General features: G+C 37.5%; 1 protein-coding gene across 2 annotated transcripts in view; it reads right to left on the bottom strand.

Annotated features, from left to right (window-relative positions):
* The window catches only part of MDFIC (MyoD family inhibitor domain containing), a 50,125-nt gene that overhangs the window by 16,111 nt on the left and 18,527 nt on the right, over nt 1-15,487 (bottom strand). The window lies entirely within an intron of this gene.

Below are 15,487 nucleotides of genomic sequence, written 5' to 3'. Positions count from 1 at the left end.
GACATTGTTCAAAAACTAATTAAACTACACACATAGTGACACAACAAGATTTCATAATCAAAAAGCATCAGCCCAATCACCTCTCCTAATCAAAACACTACTATATCATGCTTGGACATAAAGAGGTTTTCAGACAGTTCAATCTTCAACTATTTACAGATCTAACATAAAGGAAAAAGCCCAGATTCTACTGAACACTCACTTGAAGTGAGATTAGAGAGTACCAGAAGTAACGAAAAACAGTGCTGCAGTTCATTCTCTTTTCATAGGATTCACATCCATTTTCAGATGATTTCACAATATTACTTTATATGTAGATTACACTGTGTCCAAGATAATGATACATATAGATAATTACGGTTAGCTTTCTCTAAAAGAAACATCTCCACTGATCAATTCAGGTACCAGTGACCGAACTTTTGGACAAATACTACTGGGACATAAAGATCTGTGGTCTCTAAAAAGACTATAAGTTCTGGGTTTGGCTATCAAACCCCCTATGCTTCCCTTTTATCAAAGATGCTGACATCATTCTCTGATTGCTTCCTCCAACTATCATAAACTTGTCTCAATTAAACTTCAGATAAATCTTAACTCCTGGTCACGTTCACAAGCAAACAGAGATACTTTTCATAACAGTTTCAATATGATCTGGTTTGTTTTTACTTGCCATTTGATTTTTTTAGTCAACAACTCTTAGCAACTAAGAGTTTAAGATACCCGAGACTACCCACATCTATGTAGGTCAGAGTAACCCTGATTGAACCTGCTTTACAAAACTGATAATATTGTGTTGCAGGACAGGGAGGGCTGGGGAAAACGTTTATGCTTTAGTCTCCTCAAAGATGTTGCAGGGAAGCTAAAGTTCCCTTACTTTACTAGCAGTAACTACTCACTAACCTCCAAGCCAACAGAGCAGGAGCACAACACCATCTGGCACCCAAGCACCTAACTGTTGTCCAAGAAGTTTTTGATGGCAGTACAGAAACTGTTTCTCCTTTCAATTTCGCATTAGCACTTCCAAAAAATATGCATATCCGTAAGCAAGGCACTTTCTGCTCTCTGGAATTCCGTTTGTAGCATATATTCTGCTCACATTTCCAGAGTATCACAAAAGCCCCAAACCAAGTTTCTAGGGAGTTTTATTCTACCTGAAACAGGGTTCTTTAAAATCATACCACCTGAAACCCTTTGTGTAGGACATCTTTCCACATATGTGCAAAACAAATTTTGTCCAAAAAATAATCAAATACTTCCATTTTAGAAATAGTCAATGCAGACCTAACTGTAGTGAAAAAATAAAATCTTTAGCAACAACAGAAATCATAATTTTTATTCTCTAAAGTTCAGAGTTCATACCTACAACTCCCCATAGTTTTATTTTCATTATCCCACCGAAATGTAAACTTTACTATTAAGAATAGTGGTTTTCATAGTCTGTGTAATGATATTTCCCCTACAATTTCCAAATGTGGAGTGGTGTAGTTGTACCAATAACCTAGAATTACTGGGGAGGGGTTAGCCTTCCCCAGTAAATAAAAGCAACAGACTATACTAAAATTCTGTATGTCTGGACATGCAAGTTTCTAAAACTGACAGTTATGACCTTTTCCGAGCCAGTTAAATTGGTGGTGGCAGCTTACAATTGTTTGCATATTTTTGGTGCTTTGCTTCAATACAGAAACTTGGCAAATTATCCAAAATTCCATCTTCAAAATTAGGTGTGTTTTTGTCAAACTGTGAGTGAATGGGAATTCTTGGGGAATCTAAACAGTCATTTGTGTTTGCTTTCATTACTATTTTTACTAAGGTTATTTTGGGGGAGGGGGTGGGTTTTCTTGAGGGTGCTTTGTTTTTTTCTTTAATAATCCTGTTCCCAAAGTACTCTTACTTCAGTCTTTTAGCATTTACATACAACTTTTTAGCTGACTGGCTTTACAGTATTCACATGTGATACACAGGTCAAATCAAAATGGAATAAAACCCCAAATGGATTAGTTATCTCAATTTAAATTTATTTTAACTTTATTGATAATTTTGCACTAGGGAGACTTGAATCTTATGGTTAAAACACACTTGAAACCAATTAGGAACCATATGACCGCATTCTAGCATAAAGAACAAAAGCAACTGACAGTTCCAAGATTAAGCCACAACCACTCAGTTTAAAACAGAAATATTTTTACCTTATTTTTTAAAGGTTGTGTATATCTTAAAAAAAAAGGTGTAATATGGGGAACGACACAATGCTTCTTAAAACACAGTGATACCCAGGGACTCTCACTCTCTCTTTAATGATCCACTGCTCTCATTCAGCTGTCTTTCTTTTTTCAAATCTTTACATATGTGACAGCTCTCAAAAGTAGACCATAGACCATCTGGCATTTTCAGAGGTGTAACTTGTGCAAATTCAGCTCTACTGGGAACACAATGCTATCTTCTGCCTGCGTTATAAAAGATACAATAGAATGTAGAACTTATGAGTTGTTTTGAATTATTCATTTTTTGCCTGTATATTCAAGAAATTTTACAAACTCTGCATTTTGTACTACATAATCACATGCGTTAAAGGTACAAAGAAACTTTTTGACACCTCTTTTCTACAGAAAGATGGCATTTTGTTTGATATGTGAACATTCAGCGCCTGTTATATCATTCTAAACAGGCCGTGTGCTGCTACAAAAGATCCCATTTTACACTATATGTATGAGCAAAAAATTTTATTCTTGATATTCAGTAACTAATGCAATACACATCAAAATTTCAAATATGAGTTGGATGAACATTCAGCATCTTCAAATCAGGATGGCACTGGTCACTTACTATATGTTAAAGATTGCAAAAAAAAAAATCATTCCTCACACAACACAGAAATATTGTCATTTCAAATATCCACAATGAATAGTTCAAATGTCCTAAGAAATACTGTGCTTTTTAGGTTAATATGTTTTTAATCTTTAGCAAAACCAGTAGATTTAAGTCAATATTTTATACAGTGCTAACACTAGTGGATTTTCAATAAGAATGATAAATATTGGATTAATGATTCAATAGACTGAATCTTTTTTGATAGAAAACTAGCAGATAATGTAGCTAGTAATAACTATACATGAATCTGCTGCCTGTGGAAAAGCAATAAAAAGCCAATATATTGCTATAGCATATAATCTATTAGCGTTTTTCACTGCTTCCTTGTCATTGGTTTCCTTGCAAAGTGGGTCTTAATACAATAACTTCTTCTGTTATTTAACCGACTTTACATAATAATTTAATTGTGAGGTTACTATCTGGTGAAAAAATATTCAAGTACTAACCATTTACTGGGGTTTTGATAGTTTTGAAGTAACTATGCACATTCTAATTCAGACTGTAAAATCCTTAGCACAGTTTAAATGAATATGCACATATATATGTACACTGACAATACATTGTTTACATCTTGCAAAATAACAGCTATTCTTAGGAGAAAAATCCTGATGGATGCATTTAACAGGAAAATATATGTCAACACAGGGGAACTGTCTAAGAAGAAGACAGTCTAAGCTATCATTAGGGATTTTAGACAAAAACACAAAAACAAACATACATGGAATACAGACTCCTCAGAGTCAAAGTGAATCAAAAGAAAACATCAGGAGGGAGAGAAGAATTGAGAGAGCTAATTAGTAGCCTAATCACATCAAAAGCAGTTCCAGGGCAGCTGATACTGATGCCCGTGGTGTTTGCTAGACTGGCCAATGCCACCGATGGGAAAAATACTCTCCCGTTTGCAGTCTGGGTCATCTGACTGCATACCCAGAGAGGTAAGAACGTTGCTTTTCTTCCTCATGACACAATAGCTAATGACATCAGATCAGGCCACAGAAGGAGTATTTTTGCAGGTGGACTAGGGAGGAATAAAATGCTCAACTCATGGGTGTAAAAAAAGGTAACCTTTGGTATTTTCAAATATGGAGAAAATACAAATTATCATTTCATTAGAAAAATACCCTCAACACTTCGCTGCCTCCCAAAACAGTTGCAACCACCATAAGATCAGCTCTTTTGAGGAAATACAGAGGTCCTGCATGAGTCCATTAATGCTGAAAGCCAAGATCTACATACTAATTTGGGCTGGGGAAATTCTTTGATCTCAGTGGTAGCTGCTCCTACTCCCTCTGCATGGATCACATGGAAGAGACCACACGCAAGGGAGGTAAGAATCTGGCCTCCAGTTTTTAATCAGTGCTTCTTCGTAACACTATGCTGGAGGGGAAAAATAAAGCAGATGACAGATAGTCATGGATTGCACAGTAAGACCAGGGGCTGCCTGGATTCTAGAGTAAAATTAAGGTGATTCCAAATTGCTTCTGGAAAAGACATAAACTCCTGAGACATAAAAGGCAACATTTCCAACTGACTAGCAAAAAAATCTTACCTTTTCAAAAATATTAAAAAATTGTATGCATTCATATGCTTGATAAGCATAAAATTTCAGTGAAGCTGAGAGAAATCAAATATCTCAATCCCTCTCCCTCCCCACTTTTCTAACTAAAATCCTGACTAGTCTCTACATGGATCTTCAAACTACATCAATAGTTTTCTCTGCCTAGCTATCCAGAATATTAACATTCAGATTACAAGATGTACCTCTGAGTCAACCTGTGAAGTGGCTTTTGTCAGCAATTATTTTTGAATATTTTCTAGGACATAAATAGCATATACTGCAGCTTCCATATCACAGAAGGCATACATTAACTAAATAACAAGGTACCATCAAGGTACAATCTATCTTTTAAAATCAATTTTTTACACTGAATTTTTTATACCATGCTGACTTTACAAGGAAAACAAAGTACCAACTAACAGCATCAACCACCTTTTTAGAATTGCTTCTTTTAAGACATGAGGACATCTTCAAAATGAATACAATATATTATTATGAAACAGGATGCCCTTTGTAATGAAAATACTGTAGTAAAATTGCTGGTACGAGTTTTACAGGACCCACACTGAGAACACTTTGTTAAAATACGTCTGAGAACACATCCAGGGAACACCAGGTGTAACAGAAATGGGGCTGGCAGGGGACAAAGGGAAAAGACATTTTATCCCGTCAGCTCTCAGTCGGTGAAGGGCTGACGAGAATGGCAAACGCACGTCTGTGTGTGTGTTTATGGGTTGAGAAGGCGACACAAGTGCACGAGAAGGTGCCAAGAGTACTCTTAAATCTCTGCAAAGACACCCGCAGTGCCTGCCTTTGGAAGCACTGCAGGACCTTATGCACCGTTTGAAGGGTTGCAGGAATTGTATAAAGATGTCTTTGACGTACCCAGAAAGCAGCAGTTACCACAGGGAAGCATGAAAAGGGCTGGTGGGCAGAGGTTTACAAAGTTGACAGGCATTCCCACTGAAAATGTGGAGTGAATTTCTCTATTTACAAATCCCCTTCCCTGACATGTTTTTTCAAAATAAAAAAATGCCTGCTGACTTTTTTAATGAGAGCAACAGCAAATTTTTAATCATTGCTGAACTGAGTAACTCCTTAACATTTTCATTACCTATCTTTTAATGCTGAACTCAAAAACCAAATATCCTTTTGTCTTCTAATTACCATTAGATTATCGGTAAATTCTCCTTCTTTATACACAAATCTTGCGATCATTGGCAATGTTTTTTGTTAGACTAAAAATATTGGCATCTATGATAAACTTTGTCAATGACTTGAAAATTCTTGCTAGATCACAATATAGTTAGAAACAAAAAGATGGTTCACATAATACTATGATTGTTAAACCACATCTACATCAAGTGACTTATAGTTCCTACTGTAGCATATAGTTTTTCATTTTCTGAGAACAAGCAGCAGTAGCTTCCCATGAAAAATCCAAGAGAAGAGCCAAACGCAAAACTGGACATTGCTGGTTACAAGCACACAGACACCTGGGGAATAAACTTCTATATAAAGCTGTGTTCAAAAGTGGGAAATTTTACTCCAAGCTTTCCACTTGCCACACTTATCTATCAGTTCTTCTCCTTATACATTCTGCTAGGACTGGAGAAGAACTGCAGTCTATCTGCTCTTATGTTTCATAGCATTACAAATACTTAGAGCAGTGGCAACCGTTGCACAGACATATGCAATGGCAGGTTAACTCATGGTCAGCATTCCAACATTTCATGGTGTTTACACATTAGTCAAGCACACTTATGAAGGTGATTTTATTTTTTTATTTAAGGCAAAAATATGTTTTTCTATTCCTATGTTTTCCACATAGGTAACTTATTAAAAGGCATAATGAACTACTTGATTTTTGTTGCAGCTGCTCTTGTTAAATCATTCCCTATAATGCACCATCGCTTGCAGAAATTGTGTATGAGAACAAAATAATACAAAAATTAAAAATCAGATAGGCTTCTTGTTAATTTCTGAAGTGCTGAAAGTTATTTATTTCTGAAACACAATCAGTGATTTAGTAAATGTGAAGACAGTCTCCAAAACTATAAATGATACAAAGGGGTCCCAACCCATTAAAATCCCACCTCACCAAGGAACAGAATGCTTTGCTAGTGGAGCTTTAATTTTAAAAGGAAGGTTAATTAACCACTAGACTCAAAAAAGAAATCCAAGCTGTTGGGATGACAATTACAGCAGTTATGCAATTAGTACCTATTACAACATATGGTTATACCACTGCATAAAGACACACTGGTGTCCCATGGAACTTAAGACACAAAGTCAAATATTTGGAACCGTTTTGATGCCCCTCACCATTGTGTTACTTGTTCCCAAATCGAATAATATGTATCAAAGAGAAGCTACAAACAACAGGATGTCGCTTGCTGGGTATTGCCTCATAAGCGGCACAGCAGGATGTACCAGACAGGAGAGATAACCTCAATGTCATTAACAGCTGTAACCTGGGCAAATGCACAAACAGGTCCTCTTGGCTCCACCACCTCCTGCTCCCTTCCTCAAAACCCCAACAGCCACTGACAAACTAGACAATGTTTCACTGCAAGAAAAAAACATGGGATGGCGAGGCAAATAGCTTCTCAGTTTGCCCCTAGCCATTCTCTTTTGAGTGAGAAAATACTCATTCTCCACTGACCATATAAAGTTTTCAGATTACAAGATTACAGTGTTCAGGTAAACTCAAACAAATATACACAACAACTGGCTGCACTTGGTTTTAAAAAGAACATGAAGCCAAATGCTTGGAATGAGCAATTCACTTAATGTTCACTGCTCCCTTGATTTCTAGTCTTCCACTCCTGTAAGGGACTGAATTTCAGAAGACTCTGAAAAGTGTTCCACCTCAAGTGTGAATCAGATATCCTGCTCTTAGTGCTCTGTCTTTTGTCATCTCTATAATTCTAAGTAATACCCAGTACTACTGCTAACAAAGTTAACAAGACACAGAAATTAAAAATAGGAGTAAAAACAGGATGGCAACAGAGGGGGCAATGTAAAAAGTTAGTGGGAAAACACACAGAATATCAGAACAAAAATAGGAATGCATACATTGATATCTGAGTTTCTGACCCCGTTGCTTATTTTCTCTCTGTTATTCTTTCCAGCAACATAGGGCTGATGCTAAGTTCAGCATCAGCTGATACCAAGTACCAGAAAACCAAAGGAAGAAAGAGAAAGTACAGCTGCAAGGAAAATGGAACAGGAGAAGCAAATGGGCAGTAACCAGGAGGAACAGGCTAAAACTTGGGATTTTACATTATTAAAGCAATAGTAGGGCAAAAACATCAAAAGGAAAAATAAGCAGATAGCAACCACCCAGAAGAAGACAGCACTGGAGGGGAAGGAGCCAGAAAGGAAAAAAATACATAGTGAGCTGAGCCACTTCAGTCTGTGAGGGCAGAAAAGAGTAGGGAAGAAGAAACAACAACAAAAAAAAAATCACAAGCAAAATCCCACTAGAGCTGCAGTATTTGCTACAAATTTCACAAGTAAGAAAAGAATTAAATGATATATCACTAGATGATAAGCAATGAAATAAAACAAAGACAAAAACATCGTAGTTATACAGTGATTGAAGCATATAACAACTTATATAGTGTTGAAGCAATAGTTCCCCTTCTGCTCAAGGTCAGAGAAGCTCCCGGAGCCCAGGCCAAACATCAGACACTTTCAGCAATAGCAGCATGATGGAAAATGGAAATTTTGTGTCAGAAAGCAGGGCGAGGACTTGAGGTCCACAACCATAACTCTTCATGACCCAGCTTGTCGTTACTACAGACTGGATAGTTAATAGACTTATTTTCAGCAGGAGAAAAAAAGATGTGGAAACGTAGTAGAGAGTCCATCTATTTCCAAGTCCTGAAAATGCAAAGTGTGAGGAGAAAGAAAAGCCACATGCATCTGCACGGCCAACATTAAACACACTGAGGTAGTCTCTGCTACAGATGTCCTTCAGCTACAGGATTTCCCACATGTCAAGCAGGATCTAGGAGATGGGCTCAGGACTCCATCACCAATCCCATCTGGCCACTATGTCCGTAGAATCATGAAATCATAGAATGGTTTGGGTTGGAAGGGACCTTAAAGATCATCTAGTTCCAACCCCCTGCCATGGGCAGGGACACTCCAACTTGGTCAGGTTGCTCCCATCACCGACCCCACCTGGTTGCTATGCCTATGGGCTGGACAAGTAGGGCTTCCCCATCCTAAAGCACTACGGGGACCCCAGGTCATCAAAGGATTTTGAGTCGCATATAGAAAGTCCAGGCAGAGCTGCCATAACCAAAGCTGGATCTTGGGCTGCTTTATGCCACTAACGCACCAGCTTGGCATCAGGATGACCCAGAAATGACATCTCTTAGCCCTTTTTTGAATTTTGATGTGCCTTGAAAGGTACGGCGCAATCTCACCCAAAACATTTTTGTGCAAGCTGTACAAATTAGATTCTTGAGAATACACCGTGAGAAATCCTCTTATCAGAGCCCTTGAAAATTCTAAATTCTCTTTTTTCCTTCCCTAGACTCAAAACTGCAGGCACCTGCAGACTAAAGGCTGCATCTCCCCATCAGAGCTCACTGCCCTTTCCCTTCCTCACCCCACAGGCAGTTTAACTTTGTTTTACACTAAAATGGTAGTTTCATACTCTGAAGGGAAAGGCAGGGTTATATTTCAGAATGCAATAATTTATAAACTAAGAGATTTCTGTGTTCAATCCAAAGTTGAATGTGCTTAACACGTAATCATTCTCACCAATACTTAGCCCAAAATAATTAAGTAAAAAAAGTTTTCCTATTTACTGTATTCTACCAAAATAATCTAGGAAGTCCTTTTTCTGACTCAGCTGGACAAACCCACCCACCCTGGCCAAGCTTTCATACATGACCGCCATTACATGAATTCAATATAGTAAAAAAAAGTATGCTAAATGAGTTTTTGCCTGCTGCTCACGCACACATCCCTTAGAGCTGTGCAATAGTCAGATTGCTGACCGTGCCTGGCGAAGACCGAACTTCCTGTAAAAATGATGCACTTCGTTTCCTGAAAGGAAGCAAAGCATAAGCTGCTCAAACAATTCACCAGAAAGCTCTGCTATCTGAGCCATGCAGTTACAAATCTGTCCTGCTAGAAAAATACAGTGTCCCGTCAGTGACTAAGAGCTACAGGCACAAAAATTCAGAGAAACAAATGCATTAACACAAAGGAGAAAGCACCAGACTATCTGAAGAAACAGTTAAATTGTCTTAATGTGTTGAAATTACCTGTAAAACTTTTTTCTTTCATCCCACAACAGAGCTAAAATTCTGATTCTCCACTCGGTTCATGAAACAAGATATAAATCTCTATGAAATTATTGTGCCCAAATGATTTCAATATAATAGAGGCCAGTAGCACCTGCAAGTCCTTATACTGCAGAGCTGACTGAATAGCAGTAGAATACTGGTTTTTATCTCTAACATACAGAATGGGAGTATTCTTATTTCAACATTTTTAAAGCATTCAACATTACATATGGAACCATTTTCATTCTCTGTTTAAAAAAAATAAATAAGTTCTTTCAACTTATAAAACTATGTAATTTGGCCCACTGAAGTTTATTTAGTTCACCTTTTGTTTAAAAATACTTCTAAGTAGCATTTAAATTTGGACGAGGTCCATGCTTTGAATCAGTGCGTCTTGCAGCAAGGATCTTTTTTATTTTGTCTTATTTAGAAGACATATTTCCCTTTATTTGCAGAGGAAAAGAAAATCCTTCTGTACACTAATCACAATTACTTTTTTTTAAATGAAGTGCAGATACAGCAGTGGAATCTGTGCTATGTCAATATTATTCACAATATTGAAGTGTCCATTTTTGCATTTTAAAACATTTTGTTACAAGGTTTTGCAAATAAGCTGAAGGATTTCACAGAAAAGAAACAGCATTTTAAGTGAAAGCATTTGAATTTACAGGTTTGGGTTTTTTTGTCATTTCACAATTCAAGAGCTATAAAAGTTGCAGCTGAGGCAGCAACCTCCTCTTACCCAAAAAGACCCCAAGGACAGAGGCAACTCTCGCCTCACAGCAAAGACATCAACTACATCACACGCAAACAACCTTCCTTTGCTGCTTGTAGAAGCCTTCAGCCCCACAAAAACATTCCTGTCATCGCCAGCCACAGCAGCTCCACCAGGCTGGCAATGGGTGAGCCAAACTCCTGCCTCCATCCCTTTGTGCTGTGCAGCTGCGCCGTGCTTGGGAAACATCTCAGCCTCCCTTCTCACATTTCTTGGCCCCGAACAGAAAGCTCTTAAGAAACCATTCAGACAACTGCCAAAAGAACAGAGAACTGCCCTGGTTTTCATACATCCTTGTTCACTCTACTAAAGATTCATGCCATCTGCCATTTTATTTGCACTGCTGCCATAGCCCTGCCACCTGGAGTTAATTCCAGCACCTTTTTCTTCACTCTCCTCCAGCATAACTAGCTACATTTTATTACCCCATATCATTTTAGGTTTCTGGAACTAACAAGTCACAATGGGAACATCTCCCTACCACCTTATGTTTAATTAGTGTTGTGCTAATTTAGACAAAAATTCCTTGTTTCTGTGCAGTGTGGTGCCGCCAAGCCAAACTACTCAGAAATCATCAATATTTTATTTTTAAAGACGTCCTTATTATTGGCATTCTTAACTTTGATTCTTTAACTTTCAGCTTTTGTCAGGAGCAACAGATTAAGACCAGGTTAATGTTTTGTTTATTTTATGAAAATTCTAATTTAACATAATCACATGAGTCCAGAAACCGAGATTTTCAGAGGTGTAATATTTAACAGTTGTTTGATTATTTTTTTTCCTGAAGGCATAGTATCTTTGCATAATGTTTAATTTACTGTTAATTCTCCAATAGTCAAAATACTAATAAGTAGGTTCACTGCTACTTACAAAATAGCTTAAATGTTGATGTTAACACATAGAAGCTGACAAGAACAGGCCTTTATACTAAAGCACTTTAAAAACATTTCCAGTCAGCCTCTAAGCACAACCTTCTTGTCATTGGTTACAGGAATAAGGACTGTTCAAACAAACAACAAAAAGAGGGAAAGGGAGGACAGAGAAAATGATGCAAACAGAAAAGAGTAAAATGGCTTAGAGACGGTAATATAATAGGGACGGGTCAGTATTTTCTCTCTCTACTTTATAAAATAAATATGGGAAAGAGGATGCAGAACAATTTAATAAGAATGGGAACAACCCTTCAGCACTTTTCCAACTTTGACTCCACGACGACAGCCACCACTTCTGTTTCTACTACATCACCAATCCATACCCTTTACTTTCTTCCAGAACTGCCAATTACAAAGTGAGCTATGAATTACTAATTTGTTAAATGAGCTGGTGTAATTTAATAAAATTACATATATGAAAACTACATGTGCATTACCCAAAGGTAGCTCTCTATCCTGCCTCACCATCCAAATATTTTTTTGTGTGAAAAAACTGAGTTTGACCACTGAGGCAAACCTTTCTAGGCAGGCTGATCCCAAATCTTCTCACCAAAACTTAATGTTTCCTTCATCTTGAAATTCAAGCAAAAAGACTTTTTTCTCCACTAATCTCCTATATTTCTAAATTGTACAGACCTAGAAGATGTTCACTCCAGTTTGACACTGCTCTTATGGCCAGTTTTGGGCAGCATAATAATCTTTCACTGCCTTTCTGTTAAAATGTGAATTTTATTTCAACTTTCAACTTATAAAATGCAGTTGAAATATGCATCTGTCCTAATAAAGAAAGGAGACGGGAAAAGGTACATGCCTTCTAAGTGGCTAAGAGGTTTTATTTTTGAAGAAAGATGTATTTCAGATCTCTCCATACTTACAGGCATGTTTGTTCCTGCTCCATGAAGGAATGGGCAAAAGGCTTGTGCTATCTCTCAGGGGCAAAAACTTGCCCTGAAGGTCAAATCTGACTCATAGGCCACATATTTTATAGGCTTTCCTAACAGTTTGCTCTACTTGACTTGTCTCAAAAGCAAACTTCGTAACATTTTATGCTCACATTATACAACCTTAAGTCTGAGCTGTAAATCAATAAAGCTCACTTAAGCTTGAGGTACCTCTGCAACAGGAAAGTCTCTTAGTTGAAATTCTTCTGTAACTAATATTAGCATTGCTAAATCTTACAGTTTTCTCTAAATAAGTGTCATAATATTTATAGCTTCAGATTAAAGTGAAAACATGATAATCAAGATACTTTATAGAACTTGAGGAAAGCAGGTTTAAAAGTACAATTTAAGCCTGTAATTTTCATGGGTCAAGGCATAAAACTCAGAATTTGAAAGCTCTTTTGTTAGAATACCATGGAGTTCACATTTCATGTTCACTGATTTCAAGAGCAGTACCCATACAAAAACATGTTTCTCACATGCCAGAACGCTACAGTTCATTCAAAAATAGTTATGGCTTGGGTCACAAATAATTCATTATTCTCTTAAATCAAGCCTCAATATTTCTGGAGGCCTACCTCATCAGTATAATGAGTTAACAAAACCAGTATTAGAAACAGCCTGAGTGACCACACCTGTTTGACGTCTGAATGTTTTTCAAAGGGATCCTTTGGGTTTGGATCATGAAGTTTTGTTTTGTTTTTTTTTTAAAGGGACAACAAAAAGCCATCACCCCCACAACAAAATGAAAATAGGTCACAGGCTCCTGTTTTCCCTTTCCTTTACAAAAATACCTTCAGGGAAAGGTATTTGTAGGTACTTTTACACTGCAGATATTACCTGAATACAGCATAAGGAAGTAGTATTCAGACCCTTCTTTCCTCTGGATAGCTATTTCAAGAAGGAAAATGTTTAACCATAATTACTTAGCTAAGCCTTCTGCTGTGACCATTAGCTTCTCTTCATCTTTCACTTTTTTATCAGTAAATACAAAATTCAAAAGATTAAAAACTATTTTGGGTCTCTACATTTTGAAGAATTAATTTAATTTTTTTGATGTACACACAATTGAAGTACTACTTTTCAGCTGTATAAACTTATTCCAAGCATTGCACACACATGACAGCAAATATAAAATTTAAAAGAGAAAAACTAAGAGAATTTTTGCCATGTTTTAAGTTCAAGACGTTTTTGCCAGAAAACAGGTTCCTAAAAGTACAACTTTCATGCACTTTGTAATTTGGCGTCTTCTTTGCTAAAAATTGCTAGCTGAATACCGTTAGTACTGAAAATAGCAGTCTGAAACCACACTGACTCATTGGTTTTGCAGTATAATATTTCATACAGAATGCAGTCAGAGTTTTACTACTCTTCCTCTTTAAGGAACCACCACAAACATATTGTACCTTTTACACTATACGAGGAACCAATCAGGAAAAGAATGAAAATATTCTTTCCTATGTAGGCATAACAGCACATTAATTCTGAGACAGTACCAATACAACAAAGGAGAATATTCTGAAATAAAGATACAATTTACTTCAGGCTCAAACACAGCGAGCACAGTAATTTTCACGTTACTTGAAGACTTTCACCTTTGTCTGGTACTGATGATTAGTGCCATCCAAACTTCCCCAGCCTCAGACCATAAATTCAGATAATGTTCTGAGAATAAGAAGTAAGGTAAAACAGAAAATGAAAGGCTCCGGGTAATTCTGGCTACTAGTGGTATGCAGAATACATGCATCTATCTTATGGTCATCTGGTGCAGTTTAAGGTTCTCATTGAAGTTTGACTACTGTTCTGTGAATGGATCAACAACAGCAAGAAGTTCATTTCTGCACACGGAGTCACCACAGAGTATAGAAATTCCTCACCTATCACAGTCCATCGTGAACCATGTTTGTTCAAAACATTCAACCTTGAGTCGAAGGGGAAAGGCTACGCAGAAAACATCTGCATGCCACAGCAGCTCTATTTACAAGAAAGGGACCGCTAACTTCAACAACAATCGGGTCCTTCCATGGGTGACTTCTGTAAACACCGAAGACCCAGTCTTAAACTCTGAAGACTGTTAACTGTTAAGGCTAGCTGTGAAAATACCTCTCTGCCCAGGAGAGGGTGAAATGAAAATTAAATGAAAATCCTATGGTTATGCAACAATGAGCTGTGAAATTCCCTGGATGTAAAATTGTCTCAGCTGAGAGGTTTGATTCTGGAAATTCTCGGAAACCAAAAAGGTGTGAAGATGAATACACTTTCAGCAAGAAAAGCCCTAACTTTCTACAGAAGTCTTCCAGGTAGGCACTGGAAAGAGTCCATCATCTTTATTCATTAAAAAAAAGGAGGAGGGAAATCTAAACAACCCCAGCTGAATCATTAAGGCTCAGGTGAACAGCAGCGAACGTGAGCTCCAGTTGCGTATGTGTGCACCACCTGCAAACCACAATTAGTTTATTTGAAATACTGAAAATGTTTGCTCTCTTGGTATCTTGATAGCACTGACTTCCGATTTCTCATTTGTACGTGCTCAGACTACTGCAACAGCACTGTTAATCACTCCATGGGTCCTTACTGGCCCTAGTGCTCCTAGTGCTTCTGATGCACAATGCACTGGCCTGCTGTCAAGCCAACTAAATTCCAAAATTTTGTTACACAGCATAATTTTCACTACCACCTTCATGAGATGTTTTATCTTGACTGCCATGAATACTCCAAGTATCCTGGACAACATACTTAGATAGCTATCTCCAGTTTATATAACCAAAGTCATATTTCAGTATTTAGTGGCTGAAAACTTGCCATGGTATAACCCAGTAGGCAGCTATAAAGAAAATTAACTCTTTCCCAGCCAGAACCTGTACAAAACTATGATAATAAATCACATTTTACCTCTTGCATTGTGCTAAGGGAACTAGCTGATGCGCAGTATTTTTAAAGAATGTTTTCAAAAATGCATGTGTTGTCCACCATCTTAGAGCTGGTTGGGAAGAAGTTAAAAACCCCTCAGGCTCCTCAACAGGCATGACAGGAGGTTTTGAACTTTTGGAACAGAAGTGGTAAGAGATCTGCCAGGTCAGGGGGGAGAAAGAGAAGTAATACAG

Source organism: Calidris pugnax, unplaced genomic scaffold (genome assembly GCF_001431845.1).
Source record: "Calidris pugnax isolate Ruff unplaced genomic scaffold, ASM143184v1 scaffold44, whole genome shotgun sequence".
In the NCBI taxonomy this organism is placed as follows: Eukaryota; Metazoa; Chordata; class Aves; order Charadriiformes; family Scolopacidae; genus Calidris; species Calidris pugnax.
This window is presented reverse-complemented; position numbering and strand designations above follow the sequence as displayed.